This window comes from Pristiophorus japonicus, chromosome 3 (genome assembly GCF_044704955.1).
Source record: "Pristiophorus japonicus isolate sPriJap1 chromosome 3, sPriJap1.hap1, whole genome shotgun sequence".
NCBI lineage: Eukaryota > Metazoa > Chordata > Chondrichthyes > Pristiophoridae > Pristiophorus > Pristiophorus japonicus.
In genome coordinates, this window is record NC_091979.1 from 165,902,849 (window position 1) to 165,921,023 (window position 18,175).

Here is an 18,175-nt window from a genome sequence, read left to right on the forward strand (position 1 = left end):
GCTGCGCTCCCTGACGCAGGGCCCAGATGCCCAAACTTACATACTAAAGCGCAAACTATTCCCGGACGGTAACTTTCCCGCCCCGAAAACAAAAAAGCCTAAAATCCAGCCCGTAGGATCTGGGAACAGATGGGGAAGAAGTCAGCATACTCTAAGGAACTAAACATGGTAAGACTGCATGACAGTACCATGCATCAAGATTACATGCCATAAAGTGCCACCTGTTAATCATGCTGCCCTTTTAGCGCTGACCACAGTAAGCCCTGACAAACTTTACAGCTCTTTCATAGCATCTCAACACTTATTTAAGCTGCACCTTACATACTTTGATATTGAGGCTGAGCTGATAAGAGAGAACCAACATGGACTTGTAAAGGGTAGATCATGTCTAACAAACCTAATTGAATTTTTTCAGGAAGTAACTAAAGTAGTAGACCGGGGAATGTTTATATGGACTTCCATAAAGCATTCGATAAGGTTCTACATAAGAGATTGTTATCTAAAATTAAAGCTTATGGAATTGAAGGTAAATTATTGATTTGGTCAGGAGGTTGGTTAGGTGGTAGAAGACAGAGAATAGGGAGAATGGGTATGTACTTGAATTGGAAGGAAATGACTTGTGGTGTCCTACAAGGATCTGTGCTGTGGTCTCAAATATTCACTATATTTATTAATGACTTAAATAATGCAATAGAGAGCTATGTATCCAAGTTTGCCGGTAACATCAAGATTGATGGTATAGTAAGTAGTGTAGACAGGAACATAAAATTACTAAGCGACATTGATAGATTAAGTGAGTGGATGAAACTGTGAGAGATGGACTTCAATGCAGGTAAGTGTGAGGCCATCCATTTCGGGAAAAAAAAAGGATTGATCCGGTTATTATTTAAATGGTGAAAGCAAGGAACAGTGGAGGTCCGAGAAGATTTAAGGTCCATGTACACAGATCACTAAAATGTAGTGGTCAGGCACAAAAAAATAACTAAAAAGGCTAATGAAATGTTAGCCTTTATAACTAGACGGCTAGGGAGCGGAATTGGATTCCGCCCCATTTGGGGACTGTAACCGAGTCGGGGCAGGACCTCCTGTGCCCGGCGCGGAAGTCCCGCCCCAGCCGTGAAATTCGGGTAAATTGGATTCAAAGACTGGCAGGCAGAAATATAATGGAGCAATGGATGGCATTTAAAGAGGAGATGGTTTGGGTACAGTCTAGGTACATTCCCACAAGGGGTAAAAGGGAGGGCAACCAAAGCCAGAGCTCCCTGGATGACTGAGAGTAGGATAAAGCAGAAAAAGATGTCAGTTTGATAATACAAAGGAGAATTAGGCTGAATATAATAAGTACAGTGGAGAAGATAAAAAAGGGGCAAAGAGATAGTACGAGAATAGATTGCTGGCTAACAAGGGAATCTAAAGGTCTCCTATAGGCATATTAACAGTGAACGGAACCAAAATGGAAATATATTGGTGGAGGTGGAAAGCATGGCTAAGTACTTGGCATCAGAGTTTACTAAGGGAGAGGACTTTGCCATAGCAATGATAAATGAGAAGGTTGCTGGGATACTGGATGAGATAAAAATAGATAAAGAGGAATGAGACCTGGGTGTCATGGTACATCAGTCATTGAAAGTAGGCATGCAGGTACAGCAGGCAGTAAAGAAAGCAAATGGCATGTTGGCCTTCATAGCAAGAGGTGAGTATAGGAGCAGGGAGGTCTTGCTGCAGTTGTACAGGGCCTTGGTGAGACCACACCTTGAGTATTGTGTGCAGTTTTTGCTATTGAGGGAATGCAGCGAAGATTCACCAGACCGATTCCCAGGATGGCAGGACTGAGATATGAAGAAAGACTGGATCGGCTAGGCTTATATTCACTGGAATTTAGAGGAATGAGAGGGGATCTCATAGAAGCATATAAAATTCTGATGGGATTGGACAGGTTAGATGCAGGAAGAATGTTCCTGATGTTGGGGAAGTGCAGAACAAGTCTAAGGATAAGGGGTAAGCCATATAGGACCGAGATGAGAAGAAACTTTTTCACTCAGAATTGTGAACCTGTGGAATTCTCTACCACAGAAAGTTATTGAGTCCAGTTCGTTGGATATATTCAAAAGGGAATTAGATGTGGCCCTTACGGCTAAAGGGATCAGCGGGTATGGAGAGAAAACAGGAATGGGGTACTGAAGTTGCATGATCAGCCATGATCATATTGAATGGTGGCGCAGGCTTGAAGGGCCGAATGGCCTACTCCTGCACCTATTTTCTATGTTTCTATGTTAAGGACTAGGAATGCTGGTGGTACTTCATGAATAAGTGACCCAGTCCGGATGGGGTGCATCCTAGGTTGCTGAGGGAACAATCTTCCAGTCCTCCTTGGATACAGGAGTGGTGCCAGAGGACTAGAGGATTGCAAATGTTACACCCGAGTTCAAAAAAGGGGAGAATGATAAACCTGGCAATTACAGGCCAGTCAGTTTAATGTTGGTGGTGGGGAAGCTTTCAGAAACAATAATCCGGACGTAAATGAACAGACACTTGGAACGGCATGGACTAATAAAGGGGATCCAGCATGGATTTGTTAAGAGCAATTAGTGTTTTGACTAACTTGATTGATGTTTTTGTTGAGCTAACAGGTGGATGAGGACAGTGTAGTTGATGTTTTGTATTAGGACTTTCAAAAGGCGTTTGATAAAATACCACATATTAGGCTTGTTAGCAAAATTGAAGCCCACAGGATAAAAGGGGCAGTAGCAGCATGGATACAAAATTGCTAAGGGATAGAAAACAGAGTTGTGCTGAATGGCTGTTTTTCAGATTGGAGGTAGGTATACAGTGGAGTTCCCCAAGGTTCAGTACGAGGGCCAGTGCTGTTTTTGATGTACATTAATGACTTGCAAAACACAATTGAGCTAATTAGAAGGGATTCTTGCGCTGCGCTGGCATACGTAGGAGGAGCAGCACTACAACAATAAATGTGACCGAGAGATGTTACATATTAATATATCATATGGTAGTACATCTATGTGGAAATCACTGCCCCAGAGAGCTGTGAAGGCGGGATCAGTCAGAGATAGACAGAATCTCTGCTAGATAGAGTGAAGGTTTATGGGGAGCAGGCAGGGAAGTGGAGCTGAGCCCTACATCAGATCAGCAATGATCTTATCAAATAGCAGAGAAGGCTCAAGGGGCCAGTAGGCCTGCTCCTGCTCCTATTTCTTATGTTCTTATGTTGTTAACCTGAGAATAGGACAGAAGCTGCATGCATAACATGTCATAATTCATATATGAATTGCTACTACATTACTTTACACATTACTCACGTGACGCAAGGGAGCGCTCTGCCTTACCACGGGTGGTGGCCGAGCGACTGTGGCTGCCGACCAGTGCCGCAGCGCATTCCTCAAGGTCAGTCAGGACGGTGAGCTGGGCAGGGCCTCCTCCCGTGCGCCTGTGCTCAGCTCAATTCTTAGATATTTTCCTCTGCAAATGTAACAATAGCATGCCATAAGCTAATTGACTAGGTACTATCATGGAAAGACACCAGTTTCCAATGTTTATAGAAACATAGAAACATAGAAAATAGGTGCAGGAGTAGGCCATTCGGCCCTTCGAGCCTGCACTGCCATTCGATAGATCATGGCTGATCATTCCCTCCGTACCCCTTTCCTGCTTTCTCTCCATACCCCTAAATCCCCTGAGCCATAAGGGCCATATCTAACTCCCTCTTGAATATATCCAATGAACTGGCATCAACAACTCTCTGCAGCAGGGAATTCCATAGGTTAACAACTCTCTGAGTGAAGAAGTTTCTCCTCATCTCAGTCCTAAATGGCCTACCCCTTATCCTAAGACTATGTCCCCTAGTTCTGGACTTCCCCAACATTGGAAGCATTTTTTCCGCATCTAACCTGTCCAGTCCCGTCAGAATCTTATACGTTTCTATGAGAACACCTCTCATCCTTCTAAACTCCAGTGAATAAAGGCCCAGTTGATCCAGTCTCCTCATATGACAGTCCAGCCATCCCTGGAATCAATCTGGTGAACCTTCGCTGCACTCGCTCAATGGCAAGAATGTCCTTCCTCAGATTAGGAGACCAAAACTGAACACATTATTCCAGGTGAGGCCTCACTAAGGCCCTGTACAACTGCAATAAGACCTCCCTGCTCCTATACTCAAATCCCCCAGCTATGAAGGCCAACATACCATTTACCGCCTGCTGTACCTGCATGCCCAGTGACTGATGTACCATGACACCCAGGTCTTGTTGCACCTCCCCTTTTCCTAATCTGCCACCATTCAGATAATATTCTGCCTTCGTGTTTTTGCCCCCAAAATGGATAACCTCACATTTATCCACATTATACTGCATCTGCCTTGCATTTGCCCATTCACCTAACCTATCCAAGTCACCCTGAGCCTCTCAGCATCCTCCTCACAGCTCACACCACCACACAGTTTAGTGTCATCCGCAAACTTGGAGATATTACACTCAATTCCTTCATCTAAATCGTTAATGTATATTGTAAAGAGCTGAGGTCCCAGCACTGAGCCCTGCGGCACTCCACTAGTCACTGCCTGCCATTCTAAAAAGGACCCGCTTATCCCGACTCTCTGCTTCCTGTCTGCCAACCAGTTCTCTATCCACGTCAGTATATTACCCCCAATACCATGCGCTTTGATTTTGCACAACAATCTCTTGTGCGGGACCTTGTCAAAAGCCTTTTGAAAGTCCAAATACACCACATCCACTGGTTCTCCCTTGTCCACTCTGCTAGTTACATCCTCAAAAAATTCCAGAAGATTTGTCAAGCATGATTTCCCTTTCATAAATCCTGAATTGATCCGATCCGACCACTGCTTTCCAAATGCGCTGCTATTTCATCCTTAATAATTGATTCCAACATTTTCCCCACTACTGATGTCAGACTAACCGGTCTATAATTACCCATTTTCTCTCTCCCTCCTCTTTTAAAAAGTGGTGTTACATTATCTACCCTCCAGTCCATAGGGACTGATCCAGAGTCGATAGACTGTTGGAAAATGATCACCAATGCATCCACTATTTCTCGGGCCACTTCCTTAAGTACTCTGGGATGCAGACTATCAGGTCCCGTGGATTTATCGGCCTTCAATCCCATCAATTTCCCTAACACTATTTCCCACCTAATAAGGATATCCTTCAGTTCCTCCTTCTCACTAGACCCATTGTCCCCTAGTACATTCGGAAGGTTATTTGTGTCTTCCTTCGTGAAGACAGAACCGAAGTATTTGTTCAATTGGTCTGCCATTTCTTTGTTCCCCATTATAAATTCACCTGAATCCGACTGCAAGGGACCTACGTTTGTCGTGTGCGGGAAGTGTATCTGCCTCCAGCTCCTGACGGACCGCATTGCGGCACTGGAGCTGCGGGTAGATTCACTCTGGAGCATGCACGATGCTGAGAATTACGTGAATAGCACGTTTAGCGAGTTGGTCTCACCGCAGGTAAAGGGTACACAGCCAGATCGTAAATGGGTGACCATCAACAGGAAGAGCAGTGCAAGGAAGGTAGTGCAGGGGTCCCCTGCGGTCATCCCCCTGCAAAACAGATACACTGCTTTGGGTACTGTTCAGGGGGATGACTGTTCAGGGGGATGACTCTGCAGGTGAGGGCAGCAGCAGCCAAGTTCATGGCACCATGGGTGGCTCTGCTGCACAGGAGAGCAGGAAAAAGAGTGGGAGAGCTATAATGTTAGGGAATTCAATTGTAAGGGGAATAGATAGACGTTTCTGCGGCTGCAACCGAGACTCCAGGATGGTATGTTGCCTTCCTGGCGCAAGGGTCAAGGATGTCTTGGAGCGGGTACAGGACATTCTGAAAATGGAGAGTGAACAGCTAGTTGTCGTGGTGCATATAGGTACCAACGATATAGTAAAAAATGGGATGAGGTTCTACGAGACGAATTTAGGGAGCTAGGAGCTAAATTAAAAAGTAGGACCTCAAAGGTAGTAATCTCAGGATTGCTACCAGTGCCACGTGCTCGTCAGAGTAGGAATCGCAGGATAGCTCAGATGAATACGTGGCTTCAGGAGTGGTACAGAAGGGAGGGATTCAAATTCCTGGGACATTGGAACTGGTCCTGGGGGAGGTGGGACCAGTCCAAGCCGGACGGTCTGCACCTGGGCAGGACCGGAACCAATGTCCTCGGGGGAGTGTTTGCTAGTGCTGTTGGGGAGGAGTTAAACTAATATGGCAGGGGGATGGGAACCTATGCAGGAAGATAGTGGGAAATAAAATGGAGGCAGAAGCAAAAGATAGAAAGGAGAAAAGTAAAAGTGGAGGGCAGATAAACCCAAGGCAAAAAACAAAAAGGACCACATTACAGCAAAATTCTAAAGGGGCAAAGTGTGTTAAAAAGACAAGCCTGAAGGCTCTGTGCCTCAATGCGAGGAGTATTCGGAATAAGGTGGACGAATTAACTGCGCAGACAGTAGTTAACGGATATGATGTAATTAGCATCATGGAGACATGGGTGACCAAGGCTGGGAACTCAACATCCAGGGGTATTCAACATTTAGGAAGGATAGGCAGAGAGGAAAAGGAGGCGGGGTGGCGTTGCTGGTTTAAGAGGAAATTAATGAAATAGTAAGGAGGGACGTTAGCCTGGATGATGTGGAATCGGTATGGGTGGAGCTGCGGAATTCTAAAGGGCAGAAAACGCTAGTGGGAGTTGTGTACAGACCACCGAACAGTAGTAGTGAGGTTGGGGACAGCATCAAACAAGAAATAAGGGATGTGTGCAATAAAGGTACAGCAATTATCATGGGCGACTTTAATCTTCATATTGATTGGGCAAACCAAACTGGCAGCAATGCGGTGGAAGAGGATTTCCTGGAGTGTATTAGGGATGGTTTTCTAGACCAATATGTCGAGGAACCAACTAGAGAGCAGGCCATCCTAGACTGGGTGATGTGTAATGAGAAGGGACTGATTAGCAATCTTGTTATTCGAGGCCCCTTGGGGAAGAGTGACCATCATATGGTAGAATTCTTTACTAAGATGGAGAGTGACACAGTTAATTCAGAAACTAGGGTCCTGAACTTAAGGAAAGGTAACTTCGATGGTATGAGACGTGAATTGGCTAGAATAGACTGGCAAAGGATACTTAAAGGGTTGACGGTGGATAAGCAATGGCAAACATTTAAAGATCACATGGATGAACTTCAGCAATTGTACATCCCTGTCTGGAGTAAAAATAAAACTGGGAAGGTGGCTCAACTGTGGCTAACAAGGGAAATTAAGGATAGTGTTAAAGCCAAGGAAGAGGCATATAAATTGTCTAGAAAAGCAACAAACCTGAGGACTGGGAGAAATTTAGAATTCAACAGAGGAGGACTAAGGGTTTAATGAAGAGGGGGAAAATAGAGTACGAGAGGAAGCTTGCAGGGAACATAAAAACGGACTGCAAAAGCTTCTATAAATATGCTAATAGGGTTTGTATCCACAATTGATGCATGCTTATAACAAAGATCATGTTTCGGATCTAATGCTTGACACAAACATCCCAAATACAATCTCCATTGAAGATTGGGGGTGGTGGGAATCAGGATAGCTGGTGAACTCAGCAACGACAGGAGCTAATGTCCCGAAGTGTCCCAGGGCAGTCAATGAGTCAGGGCAGCTCTCCCCCAGTCCAGGCTGGGTCATAGGCAGTCCCTGTGTAAGTGACAGCAGCCGGAGAGACTGACTCAGTCTGGGTAAAGGTGACTGGACACCTCAGTGCTCAGTCATGCTCCATCCACCAATGTAACCCAAAAGGAGAAGGTGCCAAAATTAGACTTAAAAAGGGCACAGGTTACAAGCCCTGTCCAGATTTTAGCTGGGAATATATGCAAGAATAACCAGCTTAATTTCAATCTGGGAGATTTACATATTATGTGGATCATTATAATTTAAAATCTATTTCATATGAACTTGCCGATACAACCAGGCTGTTCTAGCGCTTGCGGCACTGGTTGGACCCCCTCGCCTCATGGGATGCCGACGAGACCACGTCGGCGATTTTGCCCCAAATCTTCTTGTCAGCCCGGGGTGGAGGTTTACCACGCCCACCCCGGGTTAATTGGGCCCACTGGGAGTGCACCTTCTGGACGAGGGCCTCATTGACCTCGTCGGAGAAGGGTTTGGCCCTCCTTCCTGCAACCTCCTCCACACTCTCCCCATAGTCCTCGTGCAACATCTCCATAATTTTTGATAGATTTCTGATGATAACTAACTCCTGCACTTGACAAATCACCAATCCTTCACTCCTTCCTTCACAAAAGCTCCCCTCCATACCACAAACACTCTCTCTCCCTCCCTTTGCTTTCTGCACATGGATGACCCTTGACCTCCCAAATCACAGGAAAACTTGTTTGCAAAAAAAAAACGCATGCGCGGAAAGGCTGTTGCTAGGGAAGCCTTGCCTTCCACATCCCTGAGGCCAATTTTTCATCACTAAGGCCCAATCCACATCACTGAGTTATCGCTGGGTTATCGGCGAGGAAAAAAAGCCAAAAGTAGCGATCTGAAAATGGGCGATCTTCCAGCGATCCTGAAAGCTGAACCATCGCTAAGGCTGGAACATCACCCATTTTTTGGGTGCTGGAGTGTTTGTGCACAAATATTTGAAGGTGGCAGGACAGGTTAACAAAGCATATAGGATACGGGGCTTGATAAATCGAGGCATAGAGTACAAAAGCCAGGAAGTTATGCTAAACCTATATAAAACACTGATTTGGCCCTGGCTGAAGTATTGTGTACTATTCTGGGCACCACACTTTAGGAAGGATATGAAGGCTTTGCAGAGGGTACAGAAGTGATTTACTGGAATGATTCCAGGATGAGGGATTACAGTTGCTTGGATAGACTGGAGAAGTTGGGGTTGTTCTCCTTGGAGCAGTGATGGTTAAGAGACGATTTGATAGAGATATTCAAAATAATGAAGGGTTTAGATATAGTAAATAAAGAGAAATTGTTTCCAAAGGCTGAAGGGTCAAAAACCAGAGGGCACAGATTTAAGGTGATAGGCAAAAGAACCAGAGGCAACATGAGGAAAAACGAGCAGTTAGGATTTGGAATGCACTGCCTGATGGGGTGGTAGATACAGATTTAATAGTAGCCTTCAAAAGGGGAATTGGATAAATACTTGAAGGAGAAAAAGTTGCAGGGTTATGGGGAAAGAACAGGTGAGTGGGACTAACTAGATTGCTCTTCGAAAGAGCCGACCCAGAGTCGATGGGCCAAATGGCCTCCTTCTGTGCTGCACTATTTCTATGATAACTAGGCGTGTTGCAGCTGTACTTTATGTACAAGCTCAGCAAAACAACTTGAATGCAGTGAATATTTCTCTTTCAGGCACAGGAAAATTTTAACTTACCATCATGGTACATGTTACAGAAGTTACTCGTCATTCAACGTGGCATAAAAATACACCATCTGGCCTGAAACTATTCCCCCCCCACCTACCACCCCCCAAAAAAAAAATTACATTATTTTATAATTCGCTAAGAGCTAGCTTGGGAACAGCTGTGACCCGACTTAGAAACAAGAGATTTTGAATATAACTGAGTCCTGAGACAGCTTTTTTAACTATTGTCCAATGACACTAGGTATGCTGACTAGCAAGTTGGCAATCAAACTCTAAAGGACAATCCTAGTACAAATAGGTTCCCCACATCTCACTCCTTCTCCTAGAGTCTTGTTAGAAATTGCCAGTTAAGGCTATCTCTGGTTACTTCAATAATCAGGTTCGACTGCAAACCAATCTGGTGGGTATATTGGGCCCAAGTTTCCACAGGATAAAAAACGGGCGCCCCTCCGAGCTGGGCGCCCGATTTTCGCGCCTAAAACGGCGCCAGAAAAAAAACGCGCTATTCTCAAGCGCTTTGCAGCTCCTTGTCTGTTTGGCGCAGCACCCAGGGGGGCGGAGCCTACACTCGCGCCGATTTTGTAAGTGGGAGGGGGCGGGTACTATTTAAATTAGTTTTTTTCCTGCCGGCAATGCTGCGCGTGCACGTTGGATCGTTCGCGCACGCACAGTGTGAAGGAAACATTGGCACTCGGCCATTTTTGTAGTTCGTTGTAGCTGTTTAATTTTTGAACATTTTTTAATAAAAGCACATTGCCATCAGCACATCAGCACTGAGGCTTCTTGCAGCCTTCTCACTGTCTCCTTCCCCTCCCTCCCCTCCGCGGCAACAAACGGCAGTTTCCTGCCCCTCCTTCCCCTCCACGGCAACAAACGGCGGTTTCTTCCCCCTCCCTCCCCTCCGCGGCGGCAACAAACCGCTGTCTCCTTCCCCCCCCTCCCCTCCGCGGCAACAAACGGCGGTTTCCTTCCCCACCCCCCGCGGCAACGAACGATGGCTGAAGCACTTTCACACAGGTAGGAAGATGGTTTATTTCATCTTTTCTTTGCTTATAAATGTTTATTCAGATTGGATTTATTTGTATAATATTTGTAGAAGTATAAATAAGGATTGATTGTAGAATTTAATGACTTCCCTTCCCCCCCCCCTCCCCCCCACCTCGTTCTGGACGCCTAATTTGTAACCTGCGCCTGATTTTTTAATGTGTAGAACAGGTTTTTTCAGTTCTACAAAAATCTTCACTTGCTCCATTCTACTTTATTTTGGAGTACGTTTTCACTGTGGAAACTTTGAAATCAGGCGTCAGTGGCCGGACACGCCCCCTTTTGAAGAAAAAATTCTGTTCCAAAGTAGAACTGTTCTACCTCACTAGAACTGCAGAAAAAAAAATGTGGAGAATTGCGATTTCTAAGATAGTCCGTTCTCCACCAGTTGCTCCTAAAAATCAGGCGCAAATCATGTGGAAACTTGGGCCCATTGTGTTTAATCAGAGTTAAAAGACGAAATACAACACTTTGGGCTGAAAATTGCAGTCTCGCAAAAGCCAGTCTTTGGGATGCAATGCGCATGCGCTGAAAACCGTTTTTTTCCAATCTGTCAAGATTTCGCTGTACAGATTCTGCGCATCCCTGGGAGAAGGACATCTGCGTGGGCGAGATTGGGCTATTAGTCCAACTCATGCCCAGTGAATGTCCTTCAAACTTTTACGCCTGATAAAAGCAGGCACCTAGCTTACTTTTACCAGCGTAACACCTTTAAAACATATAAAAGTTAAATTTAAACACTCATTTTTATATTAATAACCCTGTCCATTAAGGTAAGCTTATTTTTAACCCTATCAAAACACATTAAAACAAAATCCAAAAAATATATTTTTAAAAAACATACAGGGCTGGAATTTCCAATGGCTTACGCCCGGTTTCTGGGCGGTATTGGCCATTGTGGGCGGTAATCAGGTGAGCGAAAAATTCCTTACCTGAGTTACACCGGCGGTTTCGCAGTATCGCTGGGGAGCGGGCCACCGGCTTGCACTGTCCTGCGATCGACTTGGCGCGATACTTGTTTTTTTTTTAAACGCCCATGAGGATCAATGTAGGTGAGTAGCTCTTCAAGAAAAAGGTTAGTAATTGGTTTTTTACGAATTATTTAAAAAATGTGTTGTGGTAATTTCATTTTAAAGTATCGTGGGAATGTTTTTTTACTTTTTAGTTGATTTTTTTGAAAAATTATTTTTATTGTTTTTCTGGTGTGAGGCCCAACCCGCAGCCTTGGAGTAAATTTTTATAGATTTTTTAATTTTTCACCCATTTTGTTTACAAACCGCCCAATCGACCCTAAATTGCATTTTTTTGCCCAGAATGGGGGTGCAAGGCCCATGTTTTTTGCTCGGCATATTTTTTTATTTTTTGAGGGGAAGTTTTCACCGCCGATAATCTTCCCAGTCTTAGTGGTCTTTTGGGCGGCGATTGGGCGCTGGCGGGCGAATAGGAAATTCTAGCCCACAATTTATATTTCATTTCAATTAATTTTAAATGTGAGGTGTTTTATTTATTTATTATGCTGTGTTTCGGCCTTTTAGGGTTTTTTCTCCTTGATAATAATGGGAGCCCGTACAAACAGCTCCCATTTTTATCAATGAGAATATTGCATAGTGATTGGTGGTCTAGGCTCACGTGACTCCAGCCTGTACGTACGTGTACCTGAAAGACATCTCCCTGTACGCTGCGCAGCAAATCTAGGCCTCCGACCGGAATCCTATGTTCCTCCGGGACCATCAGGTACTTTGATAGATTTTTTTCGGGTTGGAAGCGTTCATATGAAGGAAGCCTCCAACCGCAATTTTCCCCCCATTAGTTATACAGCAAAAAACATATGACCGTGATGAGTAGTTGATACCCAATCCTGATCAGGCAAATGGCTGGTGCGCGTGAGCAGTTCTCTGGCTTGCGGCCTTGCTTTCTCTTTTTTAGAGCCTTCTTTGGTAAAACATGGGATTGTTTTTAAGAAGCAATCGACCAACACAGCTCCCAGTAAGTTCCCTCCGCTGTTTTGCAAGGATGGGCTTACAGGGTGTTGCTTTTATTCTCGTTTTAGGGGTGGACCTGGAATGGGGTAATGACAACACCTTTTGGCCTATTGAGGTTCTCCTAAAAACTCTATACCCAATGGTGCCTCAAATTCTTTGTCTACACTTGCTGATGAAGACCCACCCTGAAGGAGGGGTCATTAAAACCATTATGCATCTTTCGTGTTTATGGTTTTGAAGGCCAATCCATCCATCTGGACCCCCCCTTATCTTATCCTGCCTTGCCTGCATTCTCAAACACAGCCTTGGGCCATTCAAAGAGAGGCCCTTTGTTAGAACTGTCTTACTTCAGCTGGTGGCCATGGAATCTCTTAACTCCCATCTCTAACACATTCTATGGGGCCGAAATTGGCCCCCAACTAAAAAGAGGAGCATCTACCATTGTATTTCTTTTTTCTTCATCCCAATCCATGGAACAGAGAGTGGACCGATATTCAGGTCTCTAACTTTTATTTCCGGTCGGTGCGGTGTTCGTGGTGGCGGTGGGGCGGAAGTGCTTTTGCAGCTGAGCGGACTTTACTTGGAGTAATCAGCGCCGCGCTGATGACGTCAGTGCATTGCTGGTGATGTCACAACATCCCTCCCCTTTAGTTAAAGGGGAGGGCCACTGCGAACTCTGCAGCCACGTTAGTGGCACCCATTGGGCCAAGGGGGGTACCGGGCTGCCTGTTGGCAGATCGGCCGAACTCGGGGGCACCAATGCCGGGCTGACCTCGGAGTCAGCCAACGATTAAAATAAAATGATGGCCGTGACAGTGCGCCCTACCCTCCCCTTTAAGGGTGGGCACGCCGCCCAGCCACACACAGCTTCCTGCAGGGGAAAGCTGTCGGGGGCAATTTCCCGCATGGGGCGGAAAGGGGGTCGCCACCAGTCAGAAGGGGGTCGGTGCGTGCCCGCGGGGTGGCTATGTAGGCAGCGCGGTGTCGATCACCGTAGGCAAAAACATGGAGGGCAATTTATTAAATGTCGGTGATTCCATGTCAACTAGGCGGTGAGTCCTTACCGACCCGTGGCCGCCTCTTTGAGGTGGTCATGGCTGTTATAGAAAGGGGCAATTTTGGCCCCTATGTCTTTTATACTAATTAACTTTTAATGTTAACAAACTCCAAATTTTTCCTTAGCATTATAATATTGGTTATTAGTAATAATGGAAGAAACATTAGGTTGGGCCTTCATTGGATAAATTAAAGACGAAGTCAAAATTCTCTATTCTAACTCATTAAAAACTCTGTCTGAGGCAAGTCTTCCAGGAAAGTGAAACTTCATTCTCTGGTAAAACATAGCTTATAAGTCAACCCTTTACTTGCCTTGAGCAGAAACATACAATCAATAAACACAGTATTATTTTCAGGTAACCCCAATTTCTAACAGTCTATTGCTGAGGAATGGAGCTTGAGACAGAGTTGATTTTGTTATCAACATATTTAGAATTGGCTTATTAACTCTGCTGTTGACTACATGACCCCTACTTTCTCTCTGTGGCATCCTAAAGAGGATACTTTCTCCTGTATGAATGAACTCCTATAAGCATCAGTTGAAAACCAATTGTTCCCATTTATGAGAGACTAGTTTGAGAATTTAAAGGCTATTTTTAAATGCTATATAACAATCATAACAATGCTATTTTTACTCCTATTACATTGTACAATCAGTTTATGTCAATCTCATGATGACTATGAAGTATATTTGTTTATTATGACAAATCACGAGGCGAAGATTATTGTTGGACTATGATAATTTTAACAAACTGGGCTCATGGATACAAAGTTATCTTATTGCCATGATTCTACTGTATTGGCTGGAAGAAACAAGCATAACTGCTTAATGGTAATGATTCTGTAAGGATTTAAGCTGTCATAATGTAACTGTTCGGCAAGAAAGGTTACCCAGTCTGTTGAGCAAAATGAGAAGTGTGTCTATTAGATATTACAATAGTTTGAAATTTCTTGAATATTGTAAGTTTAAAAATATTTGCTAATAAAGTCAACCTATTATAGAAACATAGAAATTTACAGCGCAGAAGGAGGTCATCTCAGCCCATCGTGTCCGCGCCGGCTAACAAAGAGCCGCACGGCCCTCGGTCAGCAGCCCTGAAGGTTACATATAAACCAATGAACAATGACGGAAAGGTAAAGAGCACCCAGCCCAACCAGTCTGCCCCACACTACTGTTACACCCCTTACACTGAAACATTCTACACTTCACCCCAACCGGAGCCATGTGATCTCCTGGGAGAGGCAAAAAACAGATTAAAAACCCAGGCCAATTGGGGAAAGAAAATCTGGAAAAATTCCTCTCCAACCCATCCAAGCGATCGAAACTAGTCCAGGAGATCACCCTGGCCGTATTCAATTCCTGCAGTACTTACCATCGTATCTGCACCAGCCAACAAGAGGTTATCCAGTCTAATCCCAATTAACAGCTCTCGGTCCGTAACCCTGCAGGTTGCAACACTTTAAGTGCCCCATCCAAGCACCTTTTAAATGTGGTAAGGGTTTCTGCATCCACCATCCTTCCAGGCAGTGAGTTCCAGACCCCCACAACCATCTGCGTGAAGAAGTCCACCCTCAAATCCCCTCTGAACTTTCCATCAACCATCTTAAAACTATGACCCCTCGTAATTGACCCCTCCACCAATGGAAATAGGCCCTTGCTATCCACTATATCCAGGCCCCTCAAAGTTTTGTACACCTCAATTAGGTCTCCTTTCAACCTCCTGTGTTCCAATGAGAACAAATCCAGCCTATCCAATCTGTCCTTATAGCTAAGATTCTCCATTCCAAGCAGCATCCAGTTGGCCCCAAGTTTCGACATGATTTGCTCCTGATTTTTAGGAGCAACTGGTGTAGAACGGAGTATCTTAGAAATTGGAATTCTCGTCATTTAGTTTGCTCCAGTTCTAGTCAGTTAGAACAGTTTCACTTTGGAACGGAATTTTATTTTCAAAAGGGGGCGTGTCCGGCCACTTATGCCTGTTTTCAAAGTTTCGTCAGTGAAAACTTACTCCAAACTAACTTAGAATGGAGTAAGCGAAGATTTTTGTACGCTCGAAAAAACCTTGTCTACACTTTAGAAAATCAGGCGTAGGTTACAAATCAGACGTAGGGAATGGGGGGTGGGGGGGGGGGGTTAAAGGGAAGTTTACAAACATTAAACACTTCAGTTTTACAAATAAAGAGCCATCATCAATAATAAATGATAAATACATCAATAAATCAACCAATAAATCAATCAAAAAAAATTAATAAGAAATAATTTATTTGTAAAAAAATCAATAAATTTTCTACTTACCGGCTGCAGCACCGGTAGCCCTCCAACAGCGTGCTGGGATCCCCCCCCCCCCCCCCCCCCCAGTGTGCCTCTGTTAGTGTCTCTATCTCTCTGTCTGTCTGTCTGTGTGTGTCTCTCATTCTCTGCCTGTCAGTGTCTTGTGTTTCTGACAGCGAGGGGAGGGGGAGGAGGGGGGTAGAGGGAGAGGGGGGGAGCAGAGGGAGAGAAGGGGGAGGGATGGGGAGAAGGGAGCGGGATGGGAGAAAAGGGGGAGGGATGGGGAGGGGGGAGGAATGGGGAGAAGGGGAGGGGAGAGAAGGAGGGAGGGGGAAAAAGGGGAGGAGGGGGAGAAGGGGAGATGGGGGGGAAAGGAGATGGGGTGGGGGGAGGAGATGGTGGGGGGGGAAGGAGAAGAGGGAGGGAGGCTGAACGGGCCGGGCCCGAGACTTCGGGCAGGGCCCGTCCCCAGCACCAGATTTACAGGTAGGTAGCGTTGGGTCGGGTCGGGAGGAGCACAGATCGGGTGGGGGGGTGGTGGGAGGGAGGTCGGTTCAGTTCGGGTCGGGGGGAGGGAGGGAGAGGGAGGTCAGGTCGGGGGGAGGGAGGTGGCGGAAGCGGGAGTCGGGTCGGTGTCGGGTCCGGTCCGGAGGCGGGGGGGTGTGGAAGCGGGAGTCGGGTCGGGTCCGGTCTGGGGGGGGGCGAAGTGGGAGTCGGGTCGGGGTCGGGTCCGGTCCAGGGGCGGGGGGAAGCAGGAGTCGGGTCAGTGTCGGGTCCGGTCCGGAGGCGGGAAGCGGGAGTCGAGTCGGTGTCGGGTCTGGTCCGGAGGCGGGAGGCGGGAGGCGGGAAGCGGGAGTCGAGTGGGGTCGGGAGGAAGGAGGAGCTGGGCGTGGGAGGAGCCTTATCCATGCAGTCCCAGTGAGGCCATTCGGCCAGGGCTAGGGGCTGCGTGCTTCGGCCCCTCCCACACAGTTTTGGGCGCCTGGAGCTACTGCGCATGCGCGCCCACTGTAGTGCACATGTGCAGAGGTCCCGGCACTGTTTTCAGCGCAGGGACCTGGCTCCGCCCCCTACTGCTCTTGCTTCGCTGCGCCACGCCGAGCTGCAAACGACCTGCAGGGAGCTGGAGAATCTGGAGGTTTTTTTTAGGCGCACTTTGTGGCGTGAAAAACGGGCGTCCAGGTCGGGACTGCGCCGTTCTAGACGCGGCTCGAAACTTGGGCCCTAAATGATTAGCTCCATAAATATTTCAGTTTATTGCAATTAATAACCTTCAAAGTAGCTGGTCTGTAAGAAAAGTATTTATCTTGTGATCAGAAGAAGATTGATGGAAGGAATTTTTTGTGGCATTGATAACTGTTTTCACTTATACCTGTTGGTATGTCACAATGAATAATAAGATGAGTCTCTTATTTCACAATTGTGATGATTGTGTGTAAATTAACTGAATCTTCCTTGCTAGGAGAAATAACATTCCAGTTCCTCTACTTTATGGAAGATTGTGAATTTAGAAAAAAAACACAATAAAATCAAGCTAATGAAATAAATGTTTTTAAATTTCTAAATGCATTAACTTCAGTTTCCCTTGGAAAGCACATTTGTCAGTTTCTCTTAGGTTGTTGATAGTGGGTAGGGTGAGAAGCAGAAATAGCCAGGCCTAAAATCTTCTTCTCGGTCAATCAATGGGCAATATTGACATTTAAGAAAATAAAAAGTTAAATTACAGTACAAAATCAATACCTGTGTCCCTATGTAATCAACTGCTGTATTACAAAAAAGTATTGGTCAAACAAGAAGGCGGTGCTGACTTGTCATCCTTTAGAGTCTAATCAGTCAGTGCAAAATAAAACGTAATCATGCCATCAATTAAGTGTTTGCATAAAGAACACAATTTGGCTTCTGTATGTATGTGTGCATATGTATATGTATGTATGTATATATGTTTTTTATGGTTTATTTTCCCCCTCATTTGCACATGATACTTTTTATGCTGCATAATATTTAATTTTATATTTTTAGATTTTCTACAACATCATTGAACAAACTGTTTATGTATGCTTCATGGTTAAAACCAATTACTTGCAGAGATGTATGTTTAAAATCGAGGTGTGATAAGTTTTAAAATCTGTACTATTAATTTAGTATATCATTATATCATTGCAGCAAAAATGTGAAGACATGAGGAACAAAATAATTTTATGTGTAGTGTTCTTTAAACAGGAATCTTAACCCAATCCATATTGGAAGAATGGTGATTTTGCCTTCTTGGAATAATTTTATTCAATCAAATTTTGAGTTTAAACTGCAGGAAGCATCCATCAAAACCACTTGTCATTTACTGATGGCTTTTTAATATGGTGGAATATTTTTTCAGCCCAAATGGGATTAAAACATATACTAGAAAATTGGAAATAAAATTTCTTTTTATAAGCAG

At 45.1% G+C, this 18,175-nt stretch overlaps 1 protein-coding gene across 1 annotated transcript in view; it reads left to right on the forward strand.

Moving 5' to 3' along the window:
* The window catches only part of LOC139259998 (microtubule-associated protein 2-like), a 607,920-nt gene that overhangs the window by 558,477 nt on the left and 31,268 nt on the right, over window positions 1–18,175 (forward strand). The gene's annotated exons all lie outside the window — the stretch shown is intronic.